Source organism: Elephas maximus, chromosome 6 (genome assembly GCF_024166365.1).
Source record: "Elephas maximus indicus isolate mEleMax1 chromosome 6, mEleMax1 primary haplotype, whole genome shotgun sequence".
NCBI lineage: Eukaryota > Metazoa > Chordata > Mammalia > Proboscidea > Elephantidae > Elephas > Elephas maximus.
Genome location: NC_064824.1, coordinates 106,411,814 through 106,435,847, shown reverse-complemented (window position 1 = coordinate 106,435,847; position 24,034 = coordinate 106,411,814). Strand labels below are relative to the sequence as shown.

The window sequence follows — 24,034 nt, the reverse complement described above, 5'->3', positions numbered from 1 at the left end:
TCCTTACAGTAAAGGACTGTATCACTTTAGAATCTTTTACACAGTAAATATTGCTGTTATTGTTAGTTGATGTAAACTCAGTTTGGACTCATGGTAAACCCATGTATGCAGAGTAAAACTGTGCTCCATAGAGTTTTCAAGGCTGTGACCTTCCAAAAGTAGACAGCCAGGTCTGCCTTCTGAGGCACCTCTGGCTGAGTTTGAATCTAACCTTTCAGCGAGTAGTTGAGTGCTTACCCATCTGTGCCACCCAGGGACTTTCAAAGCAAATACAGTAGGTATTAAAAAGCTTAAAACGTAGTTGAGATAAATACAGTAGCAAAGTGGCCAACAAGTGCTTCCATGATATTTAAAAGGTGAGGCTATGTCCTGCAATAGTCACAAAAGCGGTGAAATTTCAAAGAGGTATTAAGGACAGATATGATATTGATAAACCAAACAAAACCAAATTCATTGCAGTCGCATCGATTCCAACTCATAGCAACCCTATAGGACAGAGCAGAACTATCCCATACGGTTTCCAAGGAGCAGCTGGTGGATTCGAACTGCAGACCTTTCGGTTAGCAGCTGAGCTCTTAACCACAAGGCCACCAGGGCTCCACCGTATGTGGGCAGGGGAGTGAAAATAAATGAAAAACACAGATCAAATGGTGATAAGTGTTGTGTAGAAAAATAAAGGTATAAAGGAGACTGGAGAGATTTTCGATATTATATAAAGGCTGACCAGTGAAAGCCTTATTGATAAGGTAGCATTTAAATTCACTTACTGAGCACCTATATAAAACTATACAGAAGCAAGGATAAGCTTCTGGCAGCACTATTTCTAACTGCCTCTATCTTCATCAAACTGCAAATTAAAGCTCATCAAGCAAGAAAGCCAGCCCACATTACCACTTTTGCCAAAAATATTAAGTAAAAGGAAAGAGTGCTGCATTCCTTCACGTTTTTTTTCCTAAAATAGTTTTGACCTTTGACAAAAATCAAAGACTACAGCCTTCAGTATATGTTGTGCCTTAATATAAAGAAAATAAAAATCCTCACAACTGGATCAATAAGCAATATCGTGATAAATGGTGAAAAAACTGAAGTCGTCAAGGAATTCATTTTAATTAGATCCACAATCAATGCCCAAGGAAGCACAGTCAAAAAATCAAAGGACACATTGCATTGGTTAAATCTGCTGCCAAAGACCTCTTTAAAGTGCTGAAAAGCAAAGATGTCACTTGGAGGACTAAGCTGCACCTGACCAAAGCCATGATATTTTCTATTGCCTCATATACATGTGAAAGCTGGACAAAGAATTGATGCCTTTGAACTACGGTGCTGGCAAAGAATATTGAATATACTATGGACTGCCAGAATAATGAACAAATCTTTCTTGGAAGAGGTAGAGCCAGAATGCTCCTCAGAAGCAATAATGGTGAGACTTTGTCTCACATACCTTGGAGATGTTATCAGGAGGGACCAGTCCCCGGAAAAAAACATCGTGCATGGTAAAGAGGAGGATCAGCGAAAGAGAGGAAGTCCCTCAACGAGATGGATTAATACAGTGGCTTCAATCCTGGACTCAAGCTTGACAACAACTGTGAAGATGGCACAGGACTAGGTGGTGTTTCATCATGTTGTACACAGGATCATTACCAGTCAGAACCAACTCAAGGGCACCTAACAACAAGAATATATGCTGTGATTTTTCTCCCCTGAAAGTGACCTCAATTATAAATGAGGCGGATAAAAAAAAAAAAAAAAAAAAAAACTTTCCTTCCACTCTAGCAAATGGTTGACTCCTTCTGAACTCTACCAATCCAAAATTTCAGGTATTTAAGGAAATTATATACTCTGAAGGCCAAAGTCTTCAGGATAACCTCAGCAATAGGCATATTTTGGCACGTATTTTTAAAGCTAAATGACTACTTTGTTGTCACAGCCAAATATATTACTAACAATATTTTGCAGAGGTATACCTATGTAGTATGACAGATTGCTTTTACATGGCCTTTCTCACCATGGTTTGTAACTCCCACGAAATGATTGGGTGGGATTATGCAAATAAAATACTTGTACCCACCAAGGGGATTGGACAGCTTGCTAATAATACAAATAAAGTACATGACACCCTTGTGAGGTAGGGCTATGCAGATAAGGTATAGGGAACCCTAATGAGGGAATTGGCCAGTTTTGCCATCCTGCTAGGCTTAAAATGAGCCATTCCAGAGGTGGGAAGGGGGGACCCTGACTACTACCAAGAAGAGGCAGGAACAGAGAGTATCTTTTGGACCCAGGGTCCCTGCATTGGGAACCTACTAGACCCACAATACAGAGAGAGTTGTTAACACTGGAGATGGCACAAGATGGTGAGAACTGGTGGCAGAGAAACAGCAGCAGAAGAACCAGGAAACTGCATGAGATGGCATGGCAAGCTTCCTGGCTCACAGAGCAAGGTGGTTACAATGGATGTGTCTATTGACCCATGGAGCGAGAGAGCTGAGCACCTTTGCACAGGAGGCTTCCTGGTGGAGTAGGGTGTCCCCAGGCACTTACTGGCAGGGATAAAAAGCTTTGCAGCACTTGCCCAACTAGGGCAGAGGCTAAGCCAAAGGGCTGAAAGACCAAGAGCCAGGGAGAGGCCTACCTGTGGCCACGGCTAACAGGAGGCTACCCTGATTGAAGAACTGTATCCTGAGCCTTCCCTGATTCTGAATTGCAACTTGCTACTTCCCTAATAAGCCCTACCTCCATAACCGTAAGTATTGTCTCTGAGTTCCGTATGGCCACTGCAACAAGTTTTTGAATCCAGCAGAAAAGTAAAGAGTGCCGTGGGTAGGACAGCTGGTGACAGGATTGGTATAAAGGTTGGAGGGTGGAGGTATGTCTGACCTCCACAGGAATCAGCTTTGGGCTGATGCTGATAATGATTTTCCTCCACCCCGTGAAGTCAGACAAGGAGATTTAATCCCCACTACGCCATTTTTACATCTACTATTTGTAATACGGAAACCCTGGTTGCATAGTGGTTAAGTGCTACGGCTGCTAACCAAGAGGTCAGCAGTTCGAATCCGCCAGGTGCTCCTTGGAAACTCTATCGGGCAGTTCTACTCTGTCCTATAGGGTCGCTATGAGTTGGAATCGACTCGAAGACAGTGGGTTTGGTTTGGTTTTACTATTCGTAATACATAAAACTTTTTACAGTTATTTTGTACCTGTAGTTTTTAGGATATTAAAACTGTTGAGAAGACTTGCTAAGACATTCTTATACTTTTGACATGTCTTAATCAATTTTCTAAAGTGTTATGATTAAATTACTAAAGAAAGTGGCAAAACGCTCAGGTGCTACATGACTTTAACTTTCCAACATACACAATAACTATGTTGTACTGTCTTTTTTTCCTGTATAATTTTTTGGCTGTTAATGTTGAAATACTTGTCATTTATCTTCATCATATGTCCAGAAGTATGCAATCAACATTAGACATTTAGCAATGCCCCAGGTTTTAAGCTAATAATAGTCTTCTAGTGTTAAATACAGTACACTTTCACTGAAACCAGGCAGGGAAACAATAGCATATCCACACACACATACACACCTTATCAATCTCAACTGTATGAACTTTTTAGAGTAGACTGATCACACCCTAACAAAAGGAGGTCTTATGCATTTTAAGGGAACGAATCAGAACAGCCAACGTGATAAAACTAAATAAACTGGTATCTCCATGAGTTGGAATCGACTCCACGGCAACAGGTGTGGTAGGTTTTACCAAGCTAAATAAATTGACATGGTTTTCAGAAAATTTTCTCTCTTCTGCCAAGTTTTTTTCTCACTTATCAGATAATAAATCCATACTTCAGCCTCTAATCTAGATATGAGAGGAAGGCAAAAAGAAAAGAAAGTTATATATAAGGTTAACTGTGATTTGAATTTGAAGAGATCTAATTATTTATAAGACAAAACCAAAAGAAAGCTTGAACTTTGTATTGATGTTAAATACTAGTATAAGATCATCATTACCAAAAAAGAGGGGAGTATACAGCAAAAAGGAATCTTTTCAAGATTACTTAATAAATCCCTAATTTATTTGCTGATTGGATTTAACTTAAAGAAACTGCTTAAGGTTCAATATTTATATTTTATGATTTATTAAAATTTTGGTTTGCATTCTATTTTAATGTTAACTTATTTTTTAAACGTGTACATACCTTATGAGGAAGATACTATGTTCATATCAACAGAAGTCAACGAAAAATATGTTATTTGATTTATAGAAGTATACTACCAACATGATTTATGACAGTTGTTCTAAAATATGATTAAGTCTATCAATACGTTTCAATAAGAAAAGTTCAGAGCTTTCTCAAATCAAAGTTGTACTGTTGTTTTTAAGTACAAACAAAAATCATTTGCTTTGTTTTCCTTCATGTAAGACAGTACTCATGGTTCTGTAATAAGGCTTCATGTATCTGGTCACCAAGAGACATTGTTGCTTAGCAAAGCAGCAATCATGACTGCACATTACTTTAGATAGTAACATTTTATGTCAACTCTTCCCATTTCCTTTCTTGTTGTATCCATCCCCTACCTCCAAACACCCACCTAATACTATGTTTACACTTTTGCACACCTTGAGTCCTTCAAACAAATGATCCCATATAGACTTCTATATATGAAATACTACTAAATGGATTTTTGAAACTGCATCTTTTTAAAGAAAGGATTATATACTTTCTACATACTTATTTTTAGAAAAGCAATTTTTTTGTGATGACTAAACAGTGAAGCTGTCCTCAAACTTTATGTTCTGTTTCACAAACTAGTTCAATGCTGAAACTGTAAGGACTAATAAAGTTATGCCCTGATGTTAAATATTTCTAGCCTATAACATCATGATAAACAGAGAAAATATCAAGGTTGTCAAGGATTTCATTGTCCTTGGATCCATAATCAACGCCCATGGAAGCTGCAGTCAAGAAGTCACTCAATGTACTGCACTGAGCAAATTCACTGCAAAAAATCTCTAAAGTATTGAAAAGCAAAGATGTCACTTTGAAGACTAAGGTGCGCCTGATTCCTAAGCCACGGTATTTTCAGCAGCATCATATGCATGCAGAAGATGATCAGTGAATAAGGAAGACCAAAGAAAAACTGAAGCCTTTGAATTAGGGTGTTGTCCAAGAATATCAAATATACCAAGGGCTGCCAGAAAAACAAACAAATCTGTTTTGGAAGCAGTACAGCCAGAACGTTCCTTAGAAGCAAGGATGGTCTCATGTACTTTGAACATGTTACTAGGAGGGATTAGTCCCTGGAGAAGGACATCACGCTTGGTGAAGTAGAGGGTCAGCAAAAAAGAGGAAGACCCTGAACAAGATGGTCTGATGCAGTGGCTGCAACAATGGGCTCAAGCATAACAGAGACTGTGAGCGAGGATAGCGCAGGACTGTGTAGTATTTCACTCTGTTGTACACAGGGTTGCTATGAGTCAAAACTGACTTGACAGCACCTAACACAACACATAACATTCTTGGTGAATTATTTATAAATTAGACATGGAAGACTGAAAATTCCATTTTCCTGAAGTGAGACAGCACATGTCACAGCAGCAGTCGTAAGACAGAATTCAGATGAAGGACTAGAGATGTTGATATTTATAAGGAACTTACAACACTAGTATTTAGCTGCCAAGCTAGGATTCTATGCTGGCCTACCAATACAAAGTTCAGGGCTATACCACATGCTGTTGTTAGGTCCCATCGAGTTGGTTCCGACTTACAGCGACTCTACGTACTACAGAACAAAACATTGCCGTGTCCTGCACCATCCTCACAATCGTTGCCGTGCTTAAGCCCATCGCTGCAGCCACTGCTTCGATCCACCTCGCTGAAAGTCTTCCTTTCTTTCGCTGACCCTCTACTTTGCCAAACATGATGTCCTTCTCCAGGGACCGATCCCTCCTGACAATATGTCCAAAGTATGTAAGATGTAGTCTCACCATCCTTGCTTCTAAGGAGCATTCTGGTCATACTTCTTCCAAGACAGATTTGTTTGTTCTTTTGGCAGTCAGTGGTATATTCTTTGCCAATACAATTCCAAGGTGCCAATTTTTCTTTGGTCTTCCTTATTCATCATCCAGCTTTCACATGCGTATGAGGCCAGTGAAAACACCATGGCTTGGGTCAGGCATCTTAGTCTTCAAGGTGACACCTTTACTTTTCAACACTTTAAAGAGGTCTTTTGCAACAGATTTGCCCGGGGCAATCCACCTTTTGATTTCTTGACTGCTGCTTCCATGGGTGTTGATTGTGGATACGAGTAAAATGAAATCCTTGACAACTTCAATCTTTTCGTTATTTATCATGATGTTGCTTACTGATCCAGATGTGAGGATTTTTGTTTCTTTATGCTGAGGTGTAATACATGCTGAAGGCTGTAGTCTTTGATCTTCATTAGTAAGTGTTTCAAGTCCTCTTCACTTTCAGCAAGCAAAGTTGTGTCATCTGCATATCACAGCTTGTTAATGAGTCTTCCTCCAATTCTGATGCCCTGTTCTTTTCCAGATAATCCAGATTCTTGGATTATTTGCTCAGCATGCAGACTCAATAAACCAAAAAACCACACCCACTGCCATCGAGTCGATTCTGACTCATAACCACCCTACAGGACAGAGTATAACTGCCCCTTAGGGTTTCCAAGGAGTGCCTGGTGGATTCAAACTGCTGATCTTTTAGTTAGCAGCCAAACTCTTAGCCACTAAGCCATCAGGGTTTCCACAGATTGAATAGGTATGGGGAAAGGATACAACCCTGATGCACACCTTTCCTGACTTTAAAGCACACAGTATCCCCTTATTCCGTTGTAAGAGTATTTTATATATTTGGCAATAGAAACTGCACGACTATTAAGTAAAATGCTAATCATTTTAATTGTATTTTGCTTTCTAATCAGGCAGCAAAGGGAAAAGCCCAAGAATTCAAGGTACCAAGGGTATACTGGACTATATTCAGAAGTTGACCATGGTTAATCTACAAAGCTGATAGATAAGCAACATACAGACAACCGCAAAAACTTCACAAATGGTTTTTATAAGACCTGCTTCAAGTTCAAGTACCTTTTTCCTTAATTCTGAAGGCAATCGACATCAGGTCCAAACTTCAGGTGTATGTGCTGTTTTTTACCAATCTGGTAGTGATTTCTGGGAAGGCCATTTTGATTAATACAATCCCATGCTATTCCTTATGTCTCAGGTGGGAAGTACTGCTAATCACTAAAGCATTAGTTAGTGAAACTCGAAGTACAAAACTTTTATATGGAAAATGAAGCTATTTCCTTGGTCTTTAAAAAAGAAATTTGTAATTTCAGTAAGTTTTTTTATTCTTTACTCTTCTGAACAGCCTTATTGTAGTATACTTTATATATCATAAAACTCATCCACAGTAAGAGGACAGATACTTTTGAGCAAATGTATACAATTATATCACCACAGTCCACTCTATAACATTTTCATTCCTCCCAAAAATTTCTTCCTGCCAAGGGCATTTTTTTTCCTAAATTTTATTAATTTTGTTGTTGTTCTTGAGAATATACACAGCTAAACATACACCAAAATTCAAGTTTCTACATGTACAATTTTAGTGAGACGATGACATTCTTCGAGTAGTTCAACCATTCTCACCCTTTCTGAGCTGTCCCTCCCTCATTAACATAAACTCACCGCCCCCCCCCCCCGCCTATCTAATCTTTTGAGTTTCTATTGTCAATCTGATTCCATATAGATAGTTCTTAAGAGTATAATGCTCAAGGCAGACTAGTTAAGCTAAACTATTATTTGGTTTTAAGATGACTTCAGGGGATATTTTTAATTTAAAGTTTAAAGATTATCTCAGGGCAGTAGCCTCGGGGTAAGTTTTTAATTGTCTAAAACATATATACCTGCTTCCTTCAATCTGTAAAACTCTAAAAAGGCTTTTTTTTTTTTTAACTCTGCCTTTCAAATCCATGATTCTTTAAGAGGGAATTGGAGCCCTGGTGGTGCAGCGGTTAAGAGTTTAGCTGCTAACCAAAATGTCAGCAGTTCAAATCCACCAGCTGCTCCTTGGAAACACTATGGGGCAGTTCTACCCTGTCCTATAGGGTCGCTATGAGTCAGAACGAACTTGACAGCAACAGGTTTGGTTTTTTGTTTTGGAAGAGGGAATCATTCAATGAACAAATTTTCGGTGCCTACTATCTAATAAGTATTCGCCCTAAAGCTATGGGGACTATAAAGGCATGGAGACCGTAAGTATGAAGCAGACAAGAACCTTTCTATTGTAAAATTTTCAACCTAAGGAAAGAAAAATATACATATATTATTTTATAAAATAGCTGGGCAAATAGAAACTAATCCTTAGGACCAATTTACCTATAACTTTCCTTCGAACAAGGTTTTAATAGCAGGGACTTAAAACCATAAAACTTTCCATTTTGACATAGGAGGAATACAATGAATTACGAAAAAAAAAGGAAAAGCCGGAACTTGATATTTAGGGCACTCTTTCTAATGATCTAAATGTGGTTAATAATGAAATCAATTTTTGTCTTAGTTATCTAGTGTGGCTATAACAGAAATACTACAAATGGGTGGCTTTAACAAATTTATTTTCTCATAATTTAGGAGACTAAAAGTTCAAATTCAGGGTGTCCACTCTAGAAGAAGGCTTTCTCTCCCTGTTGGCTCTATTGGAAGGACCTGGTCTCTTTTGAGCTTCTGCTCATAGGGGATCTTCCTGTGGCTTGGCATCTCTCTTTCCCCATCTCTGCTTCTCTAGCTTGCTTTTGTATCTTTTTTTATTTCAAAAAGAGAATGACTCAAAACACACCCTACACTAATCCTTCCTCATTAACATAACAGACAACCGTTTCCCAAATGGGGATTATAACCACAAGCACAGAGGCCTGTATTTATGACACATATCTTGGGGGGACATGATTCAGTCCACAACAATGTATTTTTCAAAACCTTGCTAGAATACTTACTCCAAGTGAACTATTTATAAACCTAAACTAATACTGTTTAGGAACAAAAATTCAGTAAACATTAATAAAGCAAGAACCCTGAAACTTTCAGCACGGAAAATGCTTAAAAAAAAAAAGATGAAGAGTATGCTTTCCTTCAATTTCTTGCCTAGGGAAAAGAGTCTACACAGCAAGTAAATCACAAATTCCTGGGCTCGGTTTAGTCATCTGTAAAAAGCGAAACAAGACCAAAAACCCTGAAGGAGTCACTACTGCCTTCGTGGTAAGAAGTTTTTAAGTGTAAATTCCCCAAATGCGGTAGAGTTGGTGAATAATACACTACACCCAGAGAGACACCATACATTCTCAAAATATAGTACTTCAGATTAAAGTGGTTCACTCAAAGTTGTTTCCTGATTTTTATCTTTGCTTCTCATCAGTTACTCCAACTTAGGGTTCTAGATACAGAATAAGACAAGTAGAGAGAGGCAGGGGCTTAACACCATATACGCATTAACGGCTTTAGTGTTTTTTCTTTAAATTATAGTATCCTGGTTGCCTGGGCTTTCAAAAAAACATTTAGAAAATGTCTGCAATAAGTAAATAAGAATCTATGATGTCTAAGATATAGCACCAAAAATACTAGCGACAAAAGAAAAAAATACTAGCTGAAAATCATCAAATAAAAGGGCACTGTCAAGAAAGTGAAGACGATCCACAGAACAAGAGAAAATTTTTGCAGATCATATAGTTGATGAAGGACTTTTAACTGGAATAATAAAGTACTCAATAATAAAAAGAAAATGCAATTTAAAAATGGGCAAAGGATGTGAACAGGCATTTCTCCAAAGGTACACTAATGCCTACTAAGCATATGAAAAGATGTTTAACATCTTTATGTAAATCAAAACCACAATGAGACACCATTTCACACCTCCTAAGATGGCTGGCTATAGCAGCCCTGGTGGCGCGGCGGTTAAGCACTTGGATGCTAACGGAAAGGTCACTGGTTCAAACCCATGGCAGCTCCATGGATGAAAGATGTGGCAGTGTGCTTTCGTAGAGATTAACCAAACCAAAACCAAACCCACTGCCAACAAGTCAATTCCAACTCATAGCAACCTTATAGAACAGTGCAGAACTGCCCCATAGGGTTTCCAAGGCTATAAATCTTTACGGAAGCAGACTACCACATCTTTCTCTTGCACAGTGGCTGGTGAATGTGAACCACCGACCTTTCAGTTAGAAGTGACTTAACCACTTCGCCACCAGGGCCCTTTTTATTAATCATTAAACCCGTTGTTGTCGAGTTGATTTTGACTCATAGCGACCCTACGGGACAGAGTCGAACTGCTCCATAGGGTTTCCAAGGAGCACCTGGTGGATTCAAGCTACCGACCTTTTGGTCAGCAGCCATAGCTCTTAACTGCTATACCATCAGGTTTCCTCATTATCCATTAAAACCGGGAAGAACTAAACTTGTTTCCATCAAGTTGATTCCAAATCATAGTGACCCTATAGGGCAGACTAGAACTGATCCATTGAGTTTCCAGGGAGCGCCTGGTGGATTCGAACTGCTGGCCTTTTTCCACTATGCTACCATTGGAGATGCAATTCAAAACCACGGTATTACCTCACGCCCATTAGAACGGCAAGGATCAAAAAAATGGAAAACACAAATACTGGCAAGGTTGTAGAGAAATTGGAGCCCTCATCCATTGCTGGTGGGTAGATGGTACAGCCACTGTGGAAAACAATTTGGCGGTTCCTCAAAAAGCTGAACATAGAATTACCGTATAACCCAATCCTGGGTATATACCCAGAAGTAACAGCAGGAACATGAACAGAAACCTCTACGGCAACAGTCATTGCAGTACTTTCCACAATAATCGAAACGTGGTGACAACCAAAACGTTCACCAACAGATGAATGGATAAACAAAATGTGGTATATACAATGGAATATTATGCAGCTGTAAAGAGACATGAAGTTCTGATACATGTCACAACATGAATGAACCTTGAAAACATGCTCAGCAAAATAAGTCAGTTGCAAAAGGACAAATAGTGTATGATCTCACTTACATAAAATAAGCAACATACAAAAACCAAAGATTATCAGTAGTTACCAAAGGTGGGAGGAAAAGGAAAAGGGGAAGTTTCTGTTTAAGCGGCACTTAGTTTGTTAATGGTGGTAGAATGTTTTGGGTGAGGATAGCTGATAATGGCAGCACAACATGAAAGATATATTTGGTGTCATTGAGTTCAAATGCAGAAACTGTGTTGGTGAAAGTTTTGGTGTGTATGCTTTCACCACAACAAAAAAGGGGGGCGGGGGCAGAGGATAGAATGGTTATTCAGCCTGGGCCAAATTACAAACATTTTTAGTTACATCTATACTTAAATATAATTATAGTCAGACACATGTAGATAACTAGCTCATTAGAATACACTTAAAATTGATAACAGAATCTTAGTTTTAGGGAAGATCCACTAATCTCTGGATTTTTTCTATTAACACTGATATAAATCTTTAAGCCCATTCTCTCTTCCTACTGGGAAATCCTGGTGGCGTAGTGGTTAAGAGTTCCGATGCTAACCAAGAGGTTGGCAGTTCAAATCTACCAGGTGCTCCTTGGAAAGCCTATGGGGGAGTTCTACTCTGTTCTACAGGGTTGCTGAGTCAGAATTGACTCAATAGCAATGAGGTTTTTTTTTTCTTTCTTTCTTTTCTTCTCCTACATGAAGCCATCACTTACCTATTTGAACTTCCCATTCAAGTCTCCCTTCAACCAAACGCCAGATTTAACTTCTCTCCTTTCAGATAAAAATCACCAAGCCCTCAAACCTCCTCATCTCTAAACCCTGCCCCTTGTTTAACTATTTAGAAATACTAGAGTAACCCAACGATAAGAGAACTAATAGATGCTTTTCATCTTTGTTCAGACAGTCCCACCTCATTATGGTAAACACTCCTTTATTACCTTATCTCAAGCCGGAGAAAAAGCAACTCAGGCATTTTAAAACGTTTGTCAAAGAGTACTACTGTTTTTTGTCTTTTTTTTTTTTAAAAAAAAAAGGTGAGATTTATGTAATTAGACTCAGGAATTAAGGTTAAATATATACTTAAAGTTTCTCATTACTGGAAATGTAAAACACTGTCTTTGACTTAACTGTTGGAATAAACATCAGAATATGAAAGTGTAATTTTTTATGGTGGCCTAGAAGACAAGTGAGTAAAACTCTGCGCAAAATATAATAAAAAATATCTTTACAGGGCAATGTCTGGCAGAGCTAAAAAAAAAAAAAAAAGAATGCAAAAACAAAACAAAAAACCCTAGAACTCAAGAGAGAAGCATCCTGAATGAGAAGAAAAACTAATGGCTATGGCGCAGTGGTTAAGAGCTCAGCTGCTAACCAAAATAGGCTGGCAGTTCGAATCTACCAGCTGCTCCTCAGAAACCCTATGGGACAGTTCTACTCTTGTCCTATAGGCTCGCTATCACTCGGAATCGACTCGAAGGCAACGAACTTGGTTTTAGTTTTGTTCTTATCGAGGGGTCCCTGAGTGGTACAAATAGTTAACACGCTTGGCTGCTAACCAAAAGGTTGAAGTTTAAGCCTACCCAGAGGTGCTTCAGAGGAAAGGCCAGTTGATCTACTTTGGAAAAATCAGTCATTCAAAACCTTGTGCAGCATATTTCTACTCGGACACACGAGATCACCATGAGTCAGATTAAACTCGATGGCAACTGGCATGATATGGTATTCATATCAAAATTTCAGGTCTGACTGAAAAACCGACGTTTACAGATAAAATAGTGTGGAGTAAGATTAAAACCATACCTTTTCATACAACTTCAGAAAGCTGACCACAGTTAGCTTCTTATATGATGGCTGAGTTAACATATATATGAAATTGGCAGAGAAATAACAAGCTATTTTCACACTATCAGCTTGTTGCTTTAGTTCAGTCATCTTTACCTCCAAACTAAGAGGCAATTCATTGATTCTACTACACTGGAAAAAGTCATTTAACTCCCTAACCCATAACCCATTGCTGTCGAGTCGATTCCGTCGCATAGCATCCCTACAGGGCAGAGTAGAGCTACCCCATAAGGGTCTCCAAGGAGAGCCTGGTGGATCTGAACTGCCAACGTTTTGGTTAGCCGCCCAGCTCTTAACCACCGCGCCACCAGGGCTCCATTTAGCTCCCTGGTAGCCTGCAAGTATGTTCCAGAAGGAAAACTTTCTGCCTTTACAGATTTCAATTATAAAACAAAACAAAAAAATCCGTAAAGTCTTTTGTAAACATTTTAATCATTTGGCAGTTAAAAATGGTACATATTAGTATCTTATATGAAATACTAATAAACCCTCAAAATAACAGTAAGATAATAAAATTAAAATATTAGCATACATGGTTATAACATGTAACTGTCAAACTAAACACATAAAGAACGAGATAAGTTCATCATGATAGCTCCATTTAATGATTTTTTCCCCTCTGGAAAGATAAGGTCCTTACTTGTGTCCCTGCTGCTAGATTATTATCACTTTCTTTCTCAGTTTAATAAACTAAAAAAACTCATAACTAAGAAACATTAGAAAATCATCACGAAATTAGTTAATAAAATGAATACACAAAAAATAAATACAGGGAGAAAGCTTGTGTATTATCAGTTAGCCTTACTGGATAATAATACTCCATGAGTTGCTTGCTTTAAAAAGAAAGACTGGAACTATAAGGGAGATAACTACAGAAAATATCTTGGCTTAAAAATAATAATTGAAGGAAGCAGTCTGTTGAGGATCGTAAGAAGCTAAACCAAAAAGTTAAATTCAGGCTAAATTCACTTTTAGAGTTAACTCTTACACATCTCGTTTGCCTGCTCATATACATCTCAATCATTTAACTAAAGCTTTTAAAAACAAGAACTGAGATAAAAAGGAAATGAGGCGGTTCAAATCACAACTTCCTGTCACAAACTATTCGATATTTTTCATTCAAATGAAATGTTTTTCACTTAAATAAAAGAGGAATGGCAGATTATCTTAGTTTAAAAGGTCACATTAGGCCTAAGAATAAAATTAGCCCACTGCTACAAGTACATCCATACAATGAAATGTCTCATACTTTAAAAAAGATGAAAAAGCTCTTTATGCACTGGCACAAACCAATGGATAAACCATGTGAAGTGGAAAATAAGAGCAAAGTGTAGGACAGTGTGTATAAAATGCTATCATTTGTATAAAAAGTGGGCAGAGTACCTACTTATTTCTTTATACATGGATAGACATCTCTAAAAGGACTAGCAAGAAACTGGTAACATTTGGGGGAGGGGCACATTTTTTGTTGTTATTTTTTTTAAAGTATGGGCCATCTAAATAAATTACTGTTCAAAAAGTAAAATTGGAAACAAAACAAAACAAAATCTCCTCCTTTCTTCCATTACTTTACCAAGTGTGATCTCTTTCCTTCGATTGTTTGCGTACGATACATATTCTGTCCCCAAAAGTTCCTTGAGGGTAGAAATAAGGTAATTCATCTTTGGATTCCCTGAAGTTCCTGGCTCAGTGTACTACACAAAATAACAATATAAGTAATTAAAAAAATAAGCAACATTTGTAGAAGACTTCAACATTTGTTGAAGACTTGTCTGACATTTAATATGTTAACTTATTTAAGCGGTGTACACTTATTAATTTATTTCATTCCCACAATCTTCTGAGGTAGTGAAAAGTTAAGGAACCTGCCCAAGGTCAGACTGCTAAAAAGTTAAAATAAAGATTAAAAATGAACCGTTATCATTAGTTAAGTCCCTAAGGAGGTACTTTATAATTATCTTACAACCCTTAGAAGTAGGTGGTATTATACTAATTTTACACATGAAACTGAGGCTAAGAAAGTTTAAGAAACTTCCCCTAGGTCACAAAAAAATTCCTTGAGGGCAGGCACATGATAATAGTGGCAATGCTAGGATTCAAACTCAGACCTGTGATTCCAAACCGGATACTCTTTCCACTAACTACATTCTCTGCCACCATGAGTGTTAAATAAATATTTGAATTACCACAAACTGTTCTCCCAAGTGACACTGCAGCAGAGACGAGTTCACATATGGGTAAACAAAAAAAAAAAAAATCCCTACCATTTTTCCATTCCCTATTTACTACATCCTTAAATTCAAATTTGAACTGTAACTATTCAATAAAAAAAAACATTATTGGAAGTGACACTTTCCATCAAGAAATTTTGCTTGCAAGGCTGGCTATAAACAAGTTTACGTAACTATAGCTAATATTTGTGAGCTAAATGAGAGTATAAATTTTAGTGATACACTGTAAGCATTACTATAATTTCCCCTGCTATGAAAAAAGGAAAAAGAATTTTAAAACAAGGTGGAGTGGGGGATACATACTTGGTTCTACTACAGCCATACTGCACCCAAACAAACAAAATTGAATGTCTTAAATGGGAGACAAAACAAAGTGATTTCTCTACGGAGAACCCAAAATCTCTGTTAATCAAATCTACTTAAGAAAATGAGTTTCAGAAAGCAGAAAAAGGAAGGTACTATTCTATGGATCAGGTTTCTAAGTTTCTTTAGGTTCACTCAAAAGGGGCAACTCTAGGGTTTTAAATTCCAAAAGAACTCTTAGAAGGCAATTTCTATCAAAAGAATTCATTTGCTTTCTGAGCACATACTTCCATCAAATAAAAAAAAGATTGAAGCAGATCCAACTGTAATTTTTCCTCATCACTGGGAGGGAACAGAAGTATATTTTAGTACCACATTTGAAGTAAATATTCAAATAGGAATACAAAAGTTTGAACAATTTCATCTAGAATTGGTAACAATCATATATTATGAATCTACAAATAAAAGTTAACAGATCTTTTGGACAAGACTGAGAAAAGTATCAGAATACAAAAAGAGTCATTGTCATAGTCTCCGTAGGAAAAAAAAAATTGATGTTGGCTTGCAGAAAATTTTTCTTAAGAAAAAAGTCTTCATCTACAGCAATCTACCATCAATAATACTGTAACAATTTCCCAGTGTTGGGAAATAAAAATCATTTTCCCAATTTCCCTCTAGTGAACCTTTTTAATTTTCTCAGCAACAACAAATTGCTAGTGTGGTCTTTTAAAAACTAGCAATACTGCAAAGTAGGTTTTGGAAAAGTAACTTGCATACAGAAAAATCAAAAGACAGTGCTTCTCTTACCAATCATTATTTACTCCTAACCAGGATCCTTGCATGTATCAATTACAATTCTATCAGACTGTGACAGATAAGTATTCCTAAAACAAATACCCTTTCATCTTTTGCACTACCTAAAATAATCGTCTTTGTCTACTTTTAAACCAGGAAAACGAGCAGTGAGTGTGAAAGATTTCAACACTCGGCAATCAAAAGTATCTTATTCCAAACCTTTAGAAGGCAGATCTGATGCATGATGCAAGCTGAGGCTAAAGTAAAATTCTAACTTCTTGGGTAGATATGAAGAACTTAAATAGGTCATACTCCAGATACTTTAAAAATTCTTTTAATCTTTGCTGTATCAGTGACTTTTCTGCTGTCCCTTTCTTCCCAAACGGTGAAGAAAAATAAAGTCTGTGGCTTAAATTGTCAATCTCGGACTGCGGTTACCTACTGCATGTGAGACAAATAATGGAATCTTTTAAAGCTAATTTTTAGAATTAGTATTAATCTCTTACTTAAATTTAGGCAGAAATATGTGGGAAACATAGTAGGGGGTGGGGCGGGGACCTGGGGGAGATCCAGGTAATCTGAACACGGCTGGTAATGGTGGTAAAAAAAAAAAAAAAAAAAGTGATGTAAAACAAAAGTGCGTCGCGTAACAGGCGTTTTAACGAAGTGTTTCAGAATGACAGACATTAAGTGATTATTACCTTATTGAAAGGGGTTAAAACCGAAACTGTTTTCAAACACCAGGTTCCTTTTTACAAGATCCCAACAGTTTTTTTTTTTTAAGTTATTACAAAAATGTTTTTCTTAGCACCCCCTTCCTTCCCAAAAGAATGCATTTCCATGACTACTGACTTTTTTTTAAAAAAAGGGGTGAAGGAAACAGTCAAAAATTACCTAAAAAAAGCATGAGCTCTCATCATCCCAGTTAGGCAGAAAAGAACAGAAAATAGCGTTTCCCCACTGGGGTGGGAGCGGGGGAAAGAGGGCATGAATAAAATACAGCACGAAAAGAAACCTTTGGTTGCGAACTTTATTGCACAAAGAGAGCGGAGTGGAGAGTAGGTCAGACGTTGCAGCTCTGCCCCTCGCGGAGCGGGCATGGTAGACACGGCGGCCACCGGGAAGGCAGCAGGCACCTTCACCTCCTCTGCCCTCAACTGTCGCCTTCTTCCTCCTCCACCCCCACGGGCACCCCGGCGGCGGCTGCCTTGGCGGCCGGCCGGCCGGGGCGGGCTGGGGGCGAGGCGGACGGCGGGGGCCGGGCGAGCGAGCGAGCGAAGCAGGGGGCAGCGCCGGGTCGGGCAGGCGGCCTCCCCCGGGGCGGCTCTCGGCTCTCGGCTCCCGGCTCCGCGCCCGCCTGCCCGTCAGCCCGCCCGGCCCGGCGGCGGCGGGAACGCGGGCGCCAGCTCGCCGCGGCCGGCCGCCCGCACACACCCCCGGCCGCCGGCTCCCACCCCGCCCGCCGCCCCCCGCCATGAGCGCCGCCGCTGGCTGCAGGCAGAGTCGCTGCCGCCCCGGCCGCCGCTGGCTCCAGTCCGCCGCCATTATTCTTTGTTCGCTGCGAGCGGCGGCGATGTTGTGGGGCTCGGGCGGAGGCTCCATCTTTACCGCGGCCCCTCCTGCGAGGGGAAGGCCCCGAGCGCGGGTGTCCGGCGCCTCCCCGTCCCCCCTCCGTCCCCCCGGCTCTCTCCGGCTCCTGCCTCCTCCTCCTGCTCCTCTTACCGGTGGTACAAGCTCCTCCGTCACTGCTTTCGTTCGCGGCCCGGATCTCGCTGGAGTTTTATTCTCTCCCCCACGTAACACACCGCGTCAAACTACACCTCCGCCGCGTCACTCACCAACACTCCGCTTCTCCCAGCCGCCCGGGCCACAGGCAGCAGCAGCCGCCGCTGACTGAGGAGCCGCAGCCAGGGAGCCAGCCAGCGCCGCCCAGTGCCGAGTGCGCAGCGGCCGCGCACGGAAACAGCCGAGCTCTGCCCGGAGGAGCCCGAGCAGCCCCGCCCCCTGCGCTGGGCTCGGAACTTGCCGAAAGCCTTCGGGCTTCCTCAGACCAGACGATTGGGGTTCTGCCGGGAGTGGCGAGGCGAAGGTGGGCTGAGACCCGCGAGAGGGTAGGAGTGGCTAAGCCAGGCCGTGGTGTTTACTGTGGCTTGAACTCCACCGTGGAAATCAGAAGAAGGAAACGGTGTTTGCCTGTGACCCCCCCCCCCCCGCCCCGGGAATTCCCGAGGGTGTCGAAGACTTCATGGAAACCCCCGCGCAGGCCTGCCCCTGCGGCTTTAAATGCAGAGCTCTAGCGCGGCCGCGTCGTAGCTGGCGTCGGCTCCTGAGCGCTGCCGGCCCGGGAGCTTCGTAACGTTGCCTGGACTGGGGAGAGGCGCCGCTCGGTGTGGTACGCGGCTGACGGGCAGGGTCGTGTAAGCCGGAAGACGGGGCAGCTGCGCCTCCGCGAACGCCTCCGGGGCCTGCGGCCTGGTCGGGCGCTGGGACGCGCGACCACTGCGTGGGCCTTGGGGCCCTGTGGGGGTTCTCTGCGGAGAATTTTTTCAGCCTGCTGCCCCGCTCCGAGAATCAGCGGGGCAACCTGGCGGCTGCCAGCGAACCGGGTCTTTTCGAAGGGCGAGGCCGCCCGCTCCTTAGGCGGCAGCGCCAGGCGCCAGTACTTGGATTTTAGCCCTGCAGCGCGTGCAGCCAGGACCGTGAGTCACTTCATCGGCCCTGGGACCTGAGCTGCTCTTCTTCCACACTCTCGAAATATTCCCCCACCTGTCCGCCTTTTTTAGGCAACATCCTGCGTCGCTTTCTTTTCACCGCGCGTTTTCTGCAGCAGTGGTTTGCACCCATCACACCCCTTTTCTTCACGTCCTGCCCCCACTCTTGAACTGGGCAGTGTGGCTTCCGTTGCCGCGAAACTATTGAAACTGCTCTTTCAGAGGTCGCCCAACGCCATACTACTGACTCTCATTTCTCCTTTTTATTGAGCTCTGCAGTTCTTTCTGTGGGCTTCCAAGTCTGTTATTTATATTCCTTAAAGCAAACATACGTTTTGGAAGCTGATGGAGGGTTCAAATACCGGCTCTGCCACCTAATGGCTTCCTGTTAACAGTTGCCCTTCCTCGAGCCTATACTCACTGTTTCCATCTCCACTGCCTTTTTCTCGTCATTATTTAAATATACTTAAGTCTCGTTTCTTTAAACAATTTTCTCTCCTCCCTACAGTCCTTTCCAACCACGACTCCATGTGTGTCCTGCCCCATTGACATTCACTCGTATCCTGCTTCTCAGCCCTCTTCACTATGGGTTCTGCCCCTACTACTCATCTGAAGCAGCTCTGAATTGTCACAGACAAGCTTCATGTCTCCACATCCACAATTTTCGGTCCTCATAAACCTCACGCCAGTATTTGAGAATCTTGACCACATAGGTTTGCTAAAAGTCAGAGTTAACTCGATGAGTTTTTCTGTTCTCATGTCAAGGTTTTCTTTTTCTCTGGTTCTCTTTAACAACTAGCGTCTCTTTTATCTCTTATATGTATTATCTATCATATATATGTATCTTGGAAACCCTGGTGGCATAGTGGTTAAGTGCTATGGCTGCTAACCAAAGGGTTGGCAGTTCGAATCTGCCAGGTGCTCCTTGGAAACTCTATGGGGCAGTTCTACTCTGTCCTGTAGGGTCGCTATCAGTTGGAATCGACTCGACAGCACTGGGTTTGGTTTGGTATATATATCTCGTACTTACAATATACCATTAAATCTTGGAATCCTGAACCGAGCCCTGGCTTTCTTCTTGAGTTCCACCATATACACTTTCCTAGGTGGTCTCATCCCCTCCCATTGGCTTCAAATACCCTCTATTAAAGACTTTCTAATCCATTACTCAGGCCTAGATCTTGCTGTTGAATTCTAAATTAATATTTCCAGCTGTCTATACTACATTTTCATTTGGATGCCTGGGGCACATCAAACTCAACCTGTATAACATCTTTCCTCCCAAACCCTCCTCCCATAGTCCCTGACTCAGTAAAGGGCACCCTATTTATGTACACAGTTAAAGCCAAAAACCTGGGACAATTTTGACACACTTTAGAATTACCCAGACAGCCTGCCTCCTACAAAAATGTATTGAATTTGTTACCAATCTCCATTTCCATTCTTTTTCATTCCAGCTCTAGCCTAAGCTACCTTCATCTCTTGCTTGAAGACCTGCAAAGTAGAGATGCATGTGTGGGTATAACTTGACTTAGTGTAAGATAGATAAGACAGATGTTTCTTGAAAGAGGTCCAGAAAAGAGAAGGTGTGGTGAGATGATTATAAAAGGCTTCAAGGAGAAAGCGGTATTTGAGAGATTTTCTGTGTGACTTCCTTTTCCTGTTCTTTCTTACTGTTGAACCTAATTTAATTTTCACCCTTGCTATGACCTCAAGTTCCATGAACCCTCCCTCTTCTTTCAATTCATCACTTCTTATGACTTGATTTCCTTTCCTACCTAACCCTAAGGCTATAGTGACCTGTTGTATTTATTCCAAAAAATTAGATACTGAGCCATGCTCTGTTCTAGTAACGGGACACAGCAGTAAACTAAATGGATTGTCTCTGCTCTCAAAAATGCTAAAATCTTCAACCTCTCACCTTCCTGACATTTCACTTTATCTATGCTCACTTCTTTGTGTTCATTTAGTCTCATGATTATAAACACCATGCATATGCTGACAACTCTTAAAATTATGTTTTGTCTCCCAACCACTCTCCAAAACTCCAGGCTCATGTAAACAACCAGCTACTCACAACTCCACTTAGGTGCTGTTTTAGCCTGAATCCTCCCAGAAAGCAGAACCTGAGGCAAAAGCTTCTATACTGTTGTTTTATTCCCACTTTCGTTTTGTTTAGGTACCAAACAGATCTCTTGTGAGATTTGTGACCCAAGCATGAGGCAAAGCACTATAGAATTGTCACCGCTTGAGGTCGGTTGGCCAGTGGCAATGGGGGCAGAATTATCTGACCTTGTAATATTGGAGTGTCCTAAGGGCTTCACAGGTAAGTAAGGTGGCCAAGAGGATCTGAGGTGCCATCCACGTCTTAATATAACTCAGTATGTCCAAAAGTGAACTGATTTTCCCTTTCACATCTTCTGCACTGGCAACCTTTCCTGTCTTAATTGCTGAGGTTAAAAATCTTGGCATGATTCTTGATGTCTTCCTTTCTCTCATGTCGCACATGTATCAGAAAACTTTGTTGACTATACCTTCCAAATACATCACGAAACTAATTCTCACTACCTCCACTGCTAGAGACCCAGGTCTACAATACCTTTAGCTCTTGCCTGCATTACTGCTATAATTTCTTAAGAGATCTTCCTAGTTCCCTTGCCCACTACAGTGAGTTTTCAACATAGATTCGTAGTAATTGGTTTAAAATGTAAATCAGGTCACATCACTCATGCTCAAAATCTGTAGTGGCTCCCTTTTCATTTAGAGTAAAAGCCCACAGCCTGATAGTGGCCTCTGAGACCCTAGGTAATCTGACCTTCCAAGTGTCTCTCTCACCTTCCTGCCTCCTACTCTCCTGCACTTGGTTGCTTACCTGCATCCACACTGGCCCACGTATTGTTCCCCAGACACACCAGGTGCAGTTCTGCCTTAGCACCTTTGGGCTGTTCCAATGCTTAAAATGCTCTTTTTTCAAATATCCAGAGAATTAACTCCCTCACCTCCAAGCCGTTGCTGGAATGTCACATTCTCACTGAGACCTTGACTACGCTATTTAAAATTGCAACCTAACCCTCTACCCCTACCCATCTCAGTCTTCTGCTATATTTTTTTCCAATAGCACTTAGCACCTTCAAACACACTATTTTACTTTTTTTTTTCATGTTTATTGTCAATTGACTGTCTTCCTTGCTAGAATACAATCTCTAAAAAGCAGTTTTGTTTCTTTCACTGATGTATTTCAAGCACCTAGAACCATGTTTCAACATATTACAAGCACTAAATACATATATATATGTTGAATTAATTTTCGACTTGTTTTTCCTTAGTCTCAGGTGGGCATGCTGTTCAGATTTATTTTCTTGGTTGCTGTTCTAGTTAAAATTAGGAGGTATATGTAGGTTTCCTCATTGGGTAAGATTTTTTCAGTCTTAGCACATATCAATAACTATTACTTGGTCAGGAATCAGTTGAAATCCTTAGCATCTCCCTATTGATAACAGAAGAAAAAAATCCTGAGCGACTCAAATGTCCCCACCACTATGCTTAACTATATAATTTATTTTCATCTGTTTTATGAACATGTACCTGTTTTAACACTTATTACGTTGTGACTGTTTGCTTGTCTATGTCCCTTATTGAACCATGAGCTCACTAAATGCAAAGCTTTGTTTTGTTGAACTTGTATTTGTGTTAACTGGCACATAATAGGTGCTAAATAATGTTCCTTGAATGAAAGAATGAATGAATGGTTAGGGTTTCTCCAGCACTGGTCAAGGGAGAGGCCCTGCTCAGCTGATTCAAGCATCTGATATACTTAGCATTCTTTCCCTGCAATGTAAATGGATGTCTGTGGCTCTTCATAGTTGGAATCAGTGCAAGGTAGAGCTGTTATCACTGCTCACTAAGTGAACTTGTGATTTCAGTTTGACTTTCAAAATAGTTTTCCAAGAGAAGAGAATGAACTGATCTGTTCACAACTATCCCTGGTCTGCTTACCAGTTACAGTTCTCTATGTAAATGAATAAGTCGCATCTTGAAATTAAAAAAAAAAAAGAAAAAACACCTGTTAGCTTCTTCCTCCTCCAGCTACTGCCCCTCCTCTTTTTTGTTTTTCTCTCCTTGATGGCAAAACTCCTTAAAATTGCAACCTAACTTCCCATACCCTACCCCATCTCAGTCTTCTGGAAGCCCATTACCACATTATACTTAGGTAATGAAAAAGGGCACTATTCACTGTCCCAATTTCTTTTCTCACATTTTTATATTAAATCCACTCCAACTAGCATTCCACTGAAACTACTCTTTTCAAGGTCATCAGTATCTCCATGTTCAGTCCAATGTCCAGTTCTCAGTCTTCATTTATTTAACCTATCAACAGCATTTGACACAGTTAATCACTTCATGCTCCCTAGAATACTTTCTTCACTTGGTTTACAAGATACTTCATTTTCCTGTTGCTTTCTACCTTAGTAGTTACTGTTCTCAATTTACTTTGCTCACTGACTTCTTAATATTGGAGCATCCCAGAGCTCCATCCTTGTATCTTTTGTATCTCTACACTTTCTCCCTTAGTGATCTCATCCAGTCTCAGGGCTTTAAATATCTTAAATATGCCCACAACTCTGAAGTGTATGCCTCTAGTCTGCTGGACCCCCTCCCCACCCCCCACTTTTTGTTTCACTGGCTTCTGCTCTTCAGCTGCGTTATGAAGGATGTCTTATTAACTCTCTGAGAGCTCTACCTTACCCCCCGCCCCCACCACTGCCCAAGTCTGGTTTATGTGCCCGAGCTCTATTTTTATTTCCCTCAAAGCTCCTGTCACACTTGTTATTATTGGTTGAATTGCCTAGTTCCTTGGTAGACTGTAACCTCTGTGAGGGCAATGCTATACCTTTAATGCCTAGCATGGTATTTGGCACATTGTAGGAGTTGAGTAAAATCTTTTTGAAAGAATATAGATGGTATTTCTGTAGAATATCTTCAATCATATCCATGCATTAAAGTGTATTTTCTTGTGGCCAATCTAATCGATCTTTTTAGAAATTGAAATGGTACTTTGCTTTTAGTCTACCGTCTAGCTATTGGGTCTTCATGTTTTGGTAGCATTGCCTGTACCAT

At 40.6% G+C, this 24,034-nt stretch overlaps 2 protein-coding genes across 10 annotated transcripts in view; one reads left to right on the top strand and one right to left on the bottom strand.

The window, feature by feature from the left end:
• Positions 1–18,278, bottom strand: part of CREB1 (cAMP responsive element binding protein 1) — a 62,864-nt gene extending 44,586 nt beyond the window's left edge. The window contains exon 1 of one of the 3 annotated variants that reach the window (XR_007517937.1): positions 17,928–18,276. The gene's annotated coding sequence lies outside the window, so the exon portion shown is untranslated. Of the gene's footprint in view, positions 1–17,927 lie in introns of all 3 variants that reach the window. The other 2 variants (XM_049887987.1, XM_049887988.1) reach the window with 2 other exon arrangements.
• The window catches only part of METTL21A (methyltransferase 21A, HSPA lysine), a 373,666-nt gene that overhangs the window by 60,958 nt on the left and 288,674 nt on the right, over positions 1–24,034 (top strand). The window lies entirely within an intron of this gene.